A 13791-nucleotide genomic window follows, 5' to 3' on the forward strand; every position below is an offset into this window, starting at 1 on the left:
CTATACATGAATTCACTCTCTTTCCTGTCATACAGGTTTGCCGGACCCCAATATCGACTACCTCTCTGAAGGTGGATTAACAAGTTTCGTTACATCTGTATCTCAGTTGACAACTATGGCTGGCTGGCTGACTTTCTGTCGATCTGCAACTGTATGAGGGTGACTGTTCGTATGCAGCTGTGTAACAGGTAAGTGTTCATTCAGTTTCTATACATGTATTGACTCTCTTTCTTGTCATACAGGTTCACAGGACCTCATGACTGGCTCACTTTGAAGCTGGATGCACACAACAAGGGACTTGCCTTCTGCAAATGTATGTGGTTGTCTGCATCTCCATCTGGAACATTGGCTGGCTGATGTTCTGATGATGTGCAACAGTAGGAGGCTGACTGTTCGTATGCAGCTGTGTAACAGGTAAGTGATCATTCAGTTTCTATACATGTATTGACTCTCTTTCTTGTCATACAGGTTCGCAGGACCCCAAGATCGACTCCCTCTCTGAAGGTGGATTAACAAGGTTCTGTATATCTGCAACTTCGTTTACAACTATGGATAGCTGATTGACTTTCTGTCGATCTGCAACTGTACGAGGGTGACTGTTAGTATACAGCTGTGTAACAGGTAAGTGATCATTCAGTTTCTATACATGTATTGACTCTTTCTTGTCATACAGGTTCACAGGACCCCAAGATCGACTCCCTTTCTGAAGGTGGATTAACAAGGTTCTGTACATCTGCATCTCAGTTGACAACTATGGCTGGTTGGCTGACTTTCTGTCGATCTGCATCTGTATGAGGGTGACTGTTCGAATGCAGCTGTGTAACAAGTAAGTGATCATTCAGTTTCTATAAATGTATGGACTCTCTTTCTTGTCATAAAGGTTCGCAGGACCCCAAGATCGACTCCTTCTCTGAAGGAGTGTACAGAACCTTTGTAACAGCTAAGTGGTCATTCAGTTTCTATACATGTATTGACTCTCTTTCTTGTCATACAGGTTCGCAGGACCCCAAGATCGACTCCCTCTCTGAAGGTGGATTAACAAGATTCTGTACATCTGCATCTTATTTTACAACTATGGCTGACTGGCTGGCTTTCCGGCCATCTGCAACTGTATTAGGCTGACTGATTGCATACAGCTGTGTAACAGGTAAGTAATCTTTCAGATTCTATACATGAATTCACTCTCTTTCCTGTCATACAGGTTTGCCGGACCCCAATATCGACTACCTCTCTGAAGGTGGATTAACAAGTTTCGTTACATCTGCATCTCAGTTGACAACTATGGCTGGCTGGCTGACTTTCTGTCGATCTGCAACTGTATGAGGGTGACTGTTCGTATGCAGCTGTGTAACAGGTAAGTTATCATTCTGTTTTTATACATGTATTGACTCTCTTTCTTGTCATCCAGGTTCACAGGACCTCACAACTGGCTCAATTTGAAGCTGGATGCACACAACAAGGGACTTGCCTTCTGCAAATGTACATGGTTGTCTGGATCTCCATCTGGAACATTGGCTGGCTGATGTTCTGATGATCTGCAACAGTAGGAGGCTGACTGTTCGTATGCAGCTGTGTAACAGGTAAGTGTTCATTCAGTTTCAATACATGTATTGACTCTCTTTCTTGTCATACAGGTTCACAGGACCTCATGACTGGCTCACTTTGAAGCTGGATGCACACAACAAGGGACTTGCCTTCTGCAAATGTATGTGGTTGTCTGCATCTCCATCTGGAACATTGGCTGGCTGATGTTCTGATGATGTGCAACAGTAGGAGGCTGACTGTTCGTATGCAGCTGTGTAACAGGTAAGTGATCATTCAGTTTCTATACATGTTTTGACTCTCTTTCTTGTCATGAGGGTTCGCAGGACCCCAAGATTAACTCCCTCTCTGAAGGTGGATTTACAAGGTTCTTTACATCTTCATCTTCATTTACAACTATGGCTGGTTGTCTGACTTTCTGTCGATCTATAACTGTATGAGGGTGACTGTTCGTATGCAGCTGTGTAATAGGTAAGTGATCTTTCAGATTCTATACATGAATTCACTATCTTTCCTGTCATACAGGTTTGCCGGACCCCAATATCGACTACCTCTCTGAAGGTGGATTAACAAGTTTCGTTACACCTGCATCTCAGTTGACAACTATGGCTGGCTGGCTGACTTTCTGTCGATCTGCAAATGTATGAGGGTGACTGTTCGTATGCAGCTGTGTAACAGGTAAGTTATCATTCTGTTTTTATACATGTATTGACTCTCTTTCTTGTCATACAGGTTCGCAGGACCCCAAGATCAACTCCTTCTATGAAGGTGGATTAACAAGGTTCTTTACATTCTCATTTACAACTATGGCTGGTTGGCTGATGTTCTGATGATCTGCAACAGTAGGAGGCTGACTGTTCGTATGCAGCTGTGTAACAGGTAAGTGTTCATTCAGTTTCTATACATGTATTGACTCTCTTTCTTGTCATACAGGTTCACAGGACCTCATGACTGGCTCACTTTGAAGCTGGATGCACACAACAAGGGACTTGCCTTCTGCAAATGTTTGTGGTTGTCTGCATCTCCATCTGGAACATTGGCTGGCTGATGTTCTGATGATGTGCAACAGTAGGAGGCTGACTGTTCGTATGCAGCTGTGTAACAGGTAAGTGATCATTCAGTTTCTATACATGTATTGACTCTCTTTCTTGTCATACAGGTTCGCAGGACCCCAAGATCGACTCCCTCTCTGAAGGTGGATTAACAAGGTTCTGTATATCTGCAACTTCGTTTACAACTATGGATAGCTGATTGACTTTCTGTCGATCTGCAACTGTACGAGGGTGACTGTTAGTATACAGCTGTGTAACAGGTAAGTGATCATTCAGTTTCTATACATGTATTGACTCTTTCTTGTCATACAGGTTCACAGGACCCCAAGATCGACTCCCTTTCTGAAGGTGGATTAACAAGGTTCTGTACATCTGCATCTCAGTTGACAACTATGGCTGGTTGGCTGACTTTCTGTCGATCTGCAACTGTATGAGGGTGACTGTTCGAATGCAGCTGTGTAACAAGTAAGTGATCATTCAGTTTCTATAAATGTATGGACTCTCTTTCTTGTCATAAAGGTTCGCAGGACCCCAAGATCGACTCCTTCTCTGAAGGAGTGTACAGAACCTTTGTAACAGCTAAGTGGTCATTCAGTTTCTATACATGTATTGACTCTCTTTCTTGTCATACAGGTTCGCAGGACCCCAAGATCGACTCCCTCTCTGAAGGTGGATTAACAAGATTCTGTACATCTGCATCTTATTTTACAACTATGGCTGACTGGCTGGCTTTCCGGCCATCTGCAACTGTATTAGGCTGACTGATTGCATACAGCTGTGAAACAGGTAAGTAATCTTTCAGATTCTATACATGAATTCACTCTCTTTCCTGTCATACAGGTTTGCCGGACCCCAATATCGACTACCTCTCTGAAGGTGGATTAACAAGTTTCGTTACATCTGCATCTCAGTTGACAACTATGGCTGGCTGGCTGACTTTCTGTCGATCTGCAACTGTATGAGGGTGACTGTTCGTATGCAGCTGTGTAACAGGTAAGTTATCATTCTGTTTTTATACATGTATTGACTCTCTTTCTTGTCATCCAGGTTCACAGGACCTCACAACTGGCTCAATTTGAAGCTGGATGCACACAACAAGGGACTTGCCTTCTGCAAATGTACATGGTTGTCTGGATCTCCATCTGGAACATTGGCTGGCTGATGTTCTGATGATCTGCAACAGTAGGAGGCTGACTGTTCGTATGCAGCTGTGTAACAGGTAAGTGTTCATTCAGTTTCAATACATGTATTGACTCTCTTTCTTGTCATTCAGGTTCACAGGACCTCATGACTGGCTCACTTTGAAGCTGGATGCACACAACAAGGGACTTGCCTTCTGCAAATGTATGTGGTTGTCTGCATCTCCATCTGGAACATTGGCTGGCTGATGTTCTGATGATGTGCAACAGTAGGAGGCTGACTGTTCGTATGCAGCTGTGTAACAGGTAAGTGATCATTCAGTTTCTATACATGTTTTGACTCTCTTTCTTGTCATGAGGGTTCGCAGGACCCCAAGATTAACTCCCTCTCTGAAGGTGGATTTACAAGGTTCTTTACATCTTCATCTTCATTTACAACTATGGCTGGTTGTCTGACTTTCTGTCGATCTATAACTGTATGAGGGTGACTGTTCGTATGCAGCTGTGTAATAGGTAAGTGATCTTTCAGATTCTATACATGAATTCACTATCTTTCCTGTCATACAGGTTTGCCGGACCCCAATATCGACTACCTCTCTGAAGGTGGATTAACAAGTTTCGTTACACCTGCATCTCAGTTGACAACTATGGCTGGCTGGCTGACTTTCTGTCGATCTGCAAATGTATGAGGGTGACTGTTCGTATGCAGCTGTGTAACAGGTAAGTTATCATTCTGTTTTTATACATGTATTGACTCTCTTTCTTGTCATACAGGTTCGCAGGACCCCAAGATCAACTCCTTCTATGAAGGTGGATTAACAAGGTTCTTTACATTCTCATTTACAACTATGGCTGGTTGGCTGATGTTCTGATGATCTGCAACAGTAGGAGGCTGACTGTTCGTATGCAGCTGTGTAACAGGTAAGTGTTCATTCAGTTTCTATACATGTATTGACTCTCTTTCTTGTCATACAGGTTCACAGGACCTCATGACTGGCTCACTTTGAAGCTGGATGCACACAACAAGGGACTTGCCTTCTGCAAATGTATGTGGTTGTCTGCATCTCCATCTGGAACATTGGCTGGCTGATGTTCTGATGATGTGCAACAGTAGGAGGCTGACTGTTCGTATGCAGCTGTGTAACAGGTAAGTGATCATTCAGTTTCTATACATGTATTGACTCTCTTTCTTGTCATACAGGTTCGCAGGACCCCAAGATCGACTCCCTCTCTGAAGGTGGATTAACAAGGTTCTGTATATCTGCAACTTCGTTTACAACTATGGATAGCTGATTGACTTTCTGTCGATCTGCAACTGTACGAGGGTGACTGTTAGTATACAGCTGTGTAACAGGTAAGTGATCATTCAGTTTCTATACATGTATTGACTCTTTCTTGTCATACAGGTTCACAGGACCCCAAGATCGACTCCCTTTCTGAAGGTGGATTAACAAGGTTCTGTACATCTGCATCTCAGTTGACAACTATGGCTGGTTGGCTGACTTTCTGTCGATCTGCAACTGTATGAGGGTGACTGTTCGAATGCAGCTGTGTAACAAGTAAGTGATCATTCAGTTTCTATAAATGTATGGACTCTCTTTCTTGTCATAAAGGTTCGCAGGACCCCAAGATCGACTCCTTCTCTGAAGGAGTGTACAGAACCTTTGTAACAGCTAAGTGGTCATTCAGTTTCTATACATGTATTGACTCTCTTTCTTGTCATACAGGTTCACAGGACCCCAAGATCGACTCCCTCTCTGAAGGTGGATTAACAAGATTCTGTACATCTGCATCTTATTTTACAACTATGGCTGACTGGCTGGCTTTCCGGCCATCTGCAACTGTATTAGGCTGACTGATTGCATACAGCTGTGAAACAGGTAAGTAATCTTTCAGATTCTATACATGAATTCACTCTCTTTCCTGTCATACAGGTTTGCCGGACCCCAATATCGACTACCTCTCTGAAGGTGGATTAACAAGTTTCGTTACATCTGCATCTCAGTTGACAACTATGGCTGGCTGGCTGACTTTCTGTCGATCTGCAACTGTATGAGGGTGACTGTTCGTATGCAGCTGTGTAACAGGTAAGTTATCATTCTGTTTTTATACATGTATTGACTCTCTTTCTTGTCATCCAGGTTCACAGGACCTCACAACTGGCTCAATTTGAAGCTGGATGCACACAACAAGGGACTTGCCTTCTGCAAATGTACATGGTTGTCTGGATCTCCATCTGGAACATTGGCTGGCTGATGTTCTGATGATCTGCAACAGTAGGAGGCTGACTGTTCGTATGCAGCTGTGTAACAGGTAAGTGTTCATTCAGTTTCAATACATGTATTGACTCTCTTTCTTGTCATACAGGTTCACAGGACCTCATGACTGGCTCACTTTGAAGCTGGATGCACACAACAAGGGACTTGCCTTCTGCAAATGTATGTGGTTGTCTGCATCTCCATCTGGAACATTGGCTGGCTGATGTTCTGATGATGTGCAACAGTAGGAGGCTGACTGTTCGTATGCAGCTGTGTAACAGGTAAGTGATCATTCAGTTTCTATACATGTTTTGACTCTCTTTCTTGTCATGAGGGTTCGCAGGACCCCAAGATTAACTCCCTCTCTGAAGGTGGATTTACAAGGTTCTTTACATCTTCATCTTCATTTACAACTATGGCTGGTTGTCTGACTTTCTGTCGATCTATAACTGTATGAGGGTGACTGTTCGTATGCAGCTGTGTAATAGGTAAGTGATCTTTCAGATTCTATACATGAATTCACTATCTTTCCTGTCATACAGGTTTGCCGGACCCCAATATCGACTACCTCTCTGAAGGTGGATTAACAAGTTTCGTTACACCTGCATCTCAGTTGACAACTATGGCTGGCTGGCTGACTTTCTGTCGATCTGCAAATGTATGAGGGTGACTGTTCGTATGCAGCTGTGTAACAGGTAAGTTATCATTCTGTTTTTATACATGTATTGATTCTCTTTCTTGTCATCCAGGTTCACAGGACCTCACGACTGGCTCAATTTGAAGCTGGATGCACACAACAAGGGACTTGCCTTCTGCAAATGTACGTGGTTGTCTGCATCTCCATCTGGAACATTGGCTGGCTGATGTTCTGATGATCTGCAACAGTAGGAGCCTGACTGTTCGTATGCAGCTGTGTAACAGGTAAGTGATCATTCAGTTTCTATACATGTATTGACTCTCTTTCTTGTCATACAGGTTCACAGGACCCCAAGATCGACTCCTTCTCTGAAGGAGTGTACAGAACCTGTGTAACAGGTAAGTGATTATTCAGTTTCTATACATGTATTGACTCTCTTTCTTGTCATACAGGTTCACAGGACGCCGAGATCGACTCCCTCTCTGAAGGTGTATTAACAAGGTTCTGTACATCTGCATCTCAGTTGACAACTATCGCTGCCTGGCAGACTTTCTGTTGATCTTCAACTGTATGAGGGTGACTGTTCGTATGCAGCTGTGTAACAGGTAAGTGATCATTCTGTTTTTATACATGTATTGACTCTCTTTCTTGTCATACAGGTTCACAGGACCTCACAACTGGCTCACTTTGAAGCTGGATGCACACAACAAGGGACTTGCCTTCTGCAAATGTATGTGGTTGTCTGCATCTCCATCTGGAACATTGGCTGGCTGATGTTCTGATGATGTGCAACAGTAGGAGGCTGACTGTTCGTATGCAGCTGTGTAACAGGTAAGTGAGCATTCAGTTTCTATACATGTATTGACTCTTTCTTGTCATACAGGTTCACAGGACCCCAAGATCGACTCCCTTTCTGAAGGTGGATTAACAAGGTTCTGTACATCTGCATCTCAGTTGACAACTATGGCTGGCTGTCTGGCTTTCCGTCCATCTGCAACTGTATTAGGCTGACTTTTCGTATGCAGCTGTGTAACAGGTAAGTGATCATTCAGTTTCTATACATGTATTGACTCTCTTTCTTGTCATACAGGTTCACAGGACGCCAAGATCGACTCCCTCTCTGAAGGTGTATTAACAAGGTTCTGTACATCTGCATCTCAGTTGACAACTGTGGCTGGTTGGCTGACTTTCTGTCAATCTGCAACTGTATGAGGGTGACTGTTCGTATGCAGCTGTGTAACAGGTAAGTGATCATTCAATTTCTATAGATGTATTGACTCTCTTTCTTGTCATACAGCTTCGCAGGACCCCAAGATCGACTCCTTCTCTGAAGGAGTGTACAGAACCTGTGTAACAGGTAAGTGATCATTCAGTTTCTATACATGTATTGACTCTCTTTCTTGTCATACAGGTTCACAGGACGCCGAGATCGACTCCCTCTCTGAAGGTGTATTAACAAGGTTCTGTACATCTGCATCTCAGTTGACAACTATCGCTGGCTGGCAGACTTTCTGTTGATCTTCAACTGTATGAGGGTGACTGTTCGTATGCAGCTGTGTAACAGGTAAGTGATCATTCTGTTTTTATACATGTATTGACTCTCTTTCTTGTCATACAGGTTCTCAGGACCCCAAGATCAACTCCTTCTATGAAGGTGGATTAACAAGGTTCTTTACATTCTCATTTACAACTATGGCTGGTTGGCTGATGTTCTGATGATCTGCAACAGTAGGAGGCTGACTGTTCGTATGCAGCTGTGTAACAGGTAAGTGTTCATTCAGTTTCTATACATGTATTGACTCTCTTTCTTGTCATACAGGTTCACAGGACCTCATGACTGGCTCACTTTGAAGCTGGATGCACACAACAAGGGACTTGCCTTCTGCAAATGTATGTGGTTGTCTGCATCTCCATCTGGAACATTGGCTGGCTGATGTTCTGATGATCTGCAACAGTAGGAGGCTGACTGTTCGTATGCAGCTGTGTAACAGGTAAGTGATCATTCAGTTTCTATACATGTATTGACTCTCTTTCTTGTCATACAGGTTCGCAGGACCCCAAGATCGACTCCCTCTCTGAAGGTGGATTAACAAGGTTCTGTATATCTGCAACTTCGTTTACAACTATGGATAGCTGATTGACTTTCTGTCGATCTGCAACTGTACGAGGGTGACTGTTAGTATACAGCTGTGTAACAGGTAAGTGATCATTCAGTTTCTATACATGTATTGACTCTCTTTCTTGTCATACAGGTTCACAGGACCCCAAGATCGACTCCCTTTCTGAAGGTGGATTAACAAGGTTCTGTACATCTGCATCTCAGTTGACAACTATGGCTGGTTGGCTGACTTTCTGTCGATCTGCAACTGTATGAGGGTGACTGTTCGAATGCAGCTGTGTAACAAGTAAGTGATCATTCAGTTTCTATAAATGTATGGACTCTCTTTCTTGTCATAAAGGTTCGCAGGACCCCAAGATCGACTCCTTCTCTGAAGGAGTGTACAGAACCTTTGTAACAGCTAAGTGGTCATTCAGTTTCTATACATGTATTGACTCTCTTTCTTGTCATACAGGTTCGCAGGACCCCAAGATCGACTCCCTCTCTGAAGGTGGATTAACAAGATTCTGTACATCTGCATCTTATTTTACAACTATGGCTGACTGGCTGGCTTTCCGGCCATCTGCAACTGTATTAGGCTGACTGATTGCATACAGCTGTGAAACAGGTAAGTAATCTTTCAGATTCTATACATGAATTCACTCTCTTTCCTGTCATACAGGTTTGCCGGACCCCAATATCGACTACCTCTCTGAAGGTGGATTAACAAGTTTCGTTACATCTGCATCTCAGTTGACAACTATGGCTGGCTGGCTGACTTTCTGTCGATCTGCAACTGTATGAGGGTGACTGTTCGTATGCAGCTGTGTAACAGGTAAGTTATCATTCTGTTTTTATACATGTATTGACTCTCTTTCTTGTCATCCAGGTTCACAGGACCTCACAACTGGCTCAATTTGAAGCTGGATGCACACAACAAGGGACTTGCCTTCTGCAAATGTACATGGTTGTCTGGATCTCCATCTGGAACATTGGCTGGCTGATGTTCTGATGATCTGCAACAGTAGGAGGCTGACTGTTCGTATGCAGCTGTGTAACAGGTAAGTGTTCATTCAGTTTCAATACATGTATTGACTCTCTTTCTTGTCATACAGGTTCACAGGACCTCATGACTGGCTCACTTTGAAGCTGGATGCACACAACAAGGGACTTGCCTTCTGCAAATGTATGTGGTTGTCTGCATCTCCATCTGGAACATTGGCTGGCTGATGTTCTGATGATGTGCAACAGTAGGAGGCTGACTGTTCGTATGCAGCTGTGTAACAGGTAAGTGATCATTCAGTTTCTATACATGTTTTGACTCTCTTTCTTGTCATGAGGGTTCGCAGGACCCCAAGATTAACTCCCTCTCTGAAGGTGGATTTACAAGGTTCTTTACATCTTCATCTTCATTTACAACTATGGCTGGTTGTCTGACTTTCTGTCGATCTATAACTGTATGAGGGTGACTGTTCGTATGCAGCTGTGTAATAGGTAAGTGATCTTTCAGATTCGATACATGAATTCACTATCTTTCCTGTCATACAGGTTTGCCGGACCCCAATATCGACTACCTCTCTGAAGGTGGATTAACAAGTTTCGTTACACCTGCATCTCAGTTGACAACTATGGCTGGCTGGCTGACTTTCTGTCGATCTGCAAATGTATGAGGGTGACTGTTCGTATGCAGCTGTGTAACAGGTAAGTTATCATTCTGTTTTTATACATGTATTGATTCTCTTTCTTGTCATCCAGGTTCACAGGACCTCACGACTGGCTCAATTTGAAGCTGGATGCACACAACAAGGGACTTGCCTTCTGCAAATGTACGTGGTTGTCTGCATCTCCATCTGGAACATTGGCTGGCTGATGTTCTGATGATCTGCAACAGTAGGAGCCTGACTGTTCGTATGCAGCTGTGTAACAGGTAAGTGATCATTCAGTTTCTATACATGTATTGACTCTCTTTCTTGTCATACAGGTTCGCAGGACCCCAAGATCGACTCCTTCTCTGAAGGAGTGTACAGAACCTGTGTAACAGGTAAGTGATTATTCAGTTTCTATACATGTATTGACTCTCTTTCTTGTCATACAGGTTCACAGGACGCCGAGATCGACTCCCTCTCTGAAGGTGTATTAACAAGGTTCTGTACATCTGCATCTCAGTTGACAACTATCGCTGGCTGGCAGACTTTCTGTTGATCTTCAACTGTATGAGGGTGACTGTTCGTATGCAGCTGTGTAACAGGTAAGTGATCATTCTGTTTTTATACATGTATTGACTCTCTTTCTTGTCATACAGGTTCTCAGGACCCCAAGATCAACTCCTTCTATGAAGGTGGATTAACAAGGTTCTTTACATTCTCATTTACAACTATGGCTGGTTGGCTGATGTTCTGATGATCTGCAACAGTAGGAGGCTGACTGTTCGTATGCAGCTGTGTAACAGGTAAGTGTTCATTCAGTTTCTATACATGTATTGACTCTCTTTCTTGTCATACAGGTTCACAGGACCTCATGACTGGCTCACTTTGAAGCTGGATGCACACAACAAGGGACTTGCCTTCTGCAAATGTATGTGGTTGTCTGCATCTCCATCTGGAACATTGGCTGGCTGATGTTCTGATGATCTGCAACAGTAGGAGGCTGACTGTTCGTATGCAGCTGTGTAACAGGTAAGTGATCATTCAGTTTCTATACATGTATTGACTCTCTTTCTTGTCATACAGGTTCGCAGGACCCCAAGATCGACTCCCTCTCTGAAGGTGGATTAACAAGGTTCTGTATATCTGCAACTTCGTTTACAACTATGGATAGCTGATTGACTTTCTGTCGATCTGCAACTGTACGAGGGTGACTGTTAGTATACAGCTGTGTAACAGGTAAGTGATCATTCAGTTTCTATACATGTATTGACTCTTTCTTGTCATACAGGTTCACAGGACCCCAAGATCGACTCCCTTTCTGAAGGTGGATTAACAAGGTTCTGTACATCTGCATCTCAGTTGACAACTATGGCTGGTTGGCTGACTTTCTGTCGATCTGCAACTGTATGAGGGTGACTGTTCGAATGCAGCTGTGTAACAAGTAAGTGATCATTCAGTTTCTATAAATGTATGGACTCTCTTTCTTGTCATAAAGGTTCGCAGGACCCCAAGATCGACTCCTTCTCTGAAGGAGTGTACAGAACCTTTGTAACAGCTAAGTGGTCATTCAGTTTCTATACATGTATTGACTCTCTTTCTTGTCATACAGGTTCGCAGGACCCCAAGATCGACTCCCTCTCTGAAGGTGGATTAACAAGATTCTGTACATCTGCATCTTATTTTACAACTATGGCTGACTGGCTGGCTTTCCGGCCATCTGCAACTGTATTAGGCTGACTGATTGCATACAGCTGTGAAACAGGTAAGTAATCTTTCAGATTCTATACATGAATTCACTCTCTTTCCTGTCATACAGGTTTGCCGGACCCCAATATCGACTACCTCTCTGAAGGTGGATTAACAAGTTTCGTTACATCTGCATCTCAGTTGACAACTATGGCTGGCTGGCTGACTTTCTGTCGATCTGCAACTGTATGAGGGTGACTGTTCGTATGCAGCTGTGTAACAGGTAAGTTATCATTCTGTTTTTATACATGTATTGACTCTCTTTCTTGTCATCCAGGTTCACAGGACCTCACAACTGGCTCAATTTGAAGCTGGATGCACACAACAAGGGACTTGCCTTCTGCAAATGTACATGGTTGTCTGGATCTCCATCTGGAACATTGGCTGGCTGATGTTCTGATGATCTGCAACAGTAGGAGGCTGACTGTTCGTATGCAGCTGTGTAACAGGTAAGTGTTCATTCAGTTTCAATACATGTATTGACTCTCTTTCTTGTCATACAGGTTCACAGGACCTCATGACTGGCTCACTTTGAAGCTGGATGCACACAACAAGGGACTTGCCTTCTGCAAATGTATGTGGTTGTCTGCATCTCCATCTGGAACATTGGCTGGCTGATGTTCTGATGATGTGCAACAGTAGGAGGCTGACTGTTCGTATGCAGCTGTGTAACAGGTAAGTGATCATTCAGTTTCTATACATGTTTTGACTCTCTTTCTTGTCATGAGGGTTCGCAGGACCCCAAGATTAACTCCCTCTCTGAAGGTGGATTTACAAGGTTCTTTACATCTTCATCTTCATTTACAACTATGGCTGGTTGTCTGACTTTCTGTCGATCTATAACTGTATGAGGGTGACTGTTCGTATGCAGCTGTGTAATAGGTAAGTGATCTTTCAGATTCTATACATGAATTCACTATCTTTCCTGTCATACAGGTTTGCCGGACCCCAATATCGACTACCTCTCTGAAGGTGGATTAACAAGTTTCGTTACACCTGCATCTCAGTTGACAACTATGGCTGGCTGGCTGACTTTCTGTCGATCTGCAAATGTATGAGGGTGACTGTTCGTATGCAGCTGTGTAACAGGTAAGTTATCATTCTGTTTTTATACATGTATTGATTCTCTTTCTTGTCATCCAGGTTCACAGGACCTCACGACTGGCTCAATTTGAAGCTGGATGCACACAACAAGGGACTTGCCTTCTGCAAATGTACGTGGTTGTCTGCATCTCCATCTGGAACATTGGCTGGCTGATGTTCTGATGATCTGCAACAGTAGGAGCCTGACTGTTCGTATGCAGCTGTGTAACAGGTAAGTGATCATTCAGTTTCTATACATGTATTGACTCTCTTTCTTGTCATACAGGTTCGCAGGACCCCAAGATCGACTCCTTCTCTGAAGGAGTGTACAGAACCTGTGTAACAGGTAAGTGATTATTCAGTTTCTATACATGTATTGACTCTCTTTCTTGTCATACAGGTTCACAGGACGCCGAGATCGACTCCCTCTCTGAAGGTGTATTAACAAGGTTCTGTACATCTGCATCTCAGTTGACAACTATCGCTGCCTGGCAGACTTTCTGTTGATCTTCAACTGTATGAGGGTGACTGTTCGTATGCAGCTGTGTAACAGGTAAGTGATCATTCTGTTTTTATACATGTATTGACTC

This window comes from Salminus brasiliensis, chromosome 17, assembly GCF_030463535.1.
Source record: "Salminus brasiliensis chromosome 17, fSalBra1.hap2, whole genome shotgun sequence".
Taxonomy (NCBI): Eukaryota; Metazoa; Chordata; class Actinopteri; order Characiformes; family Bryconidae; genus Salminus; species Salminus brasiliensis.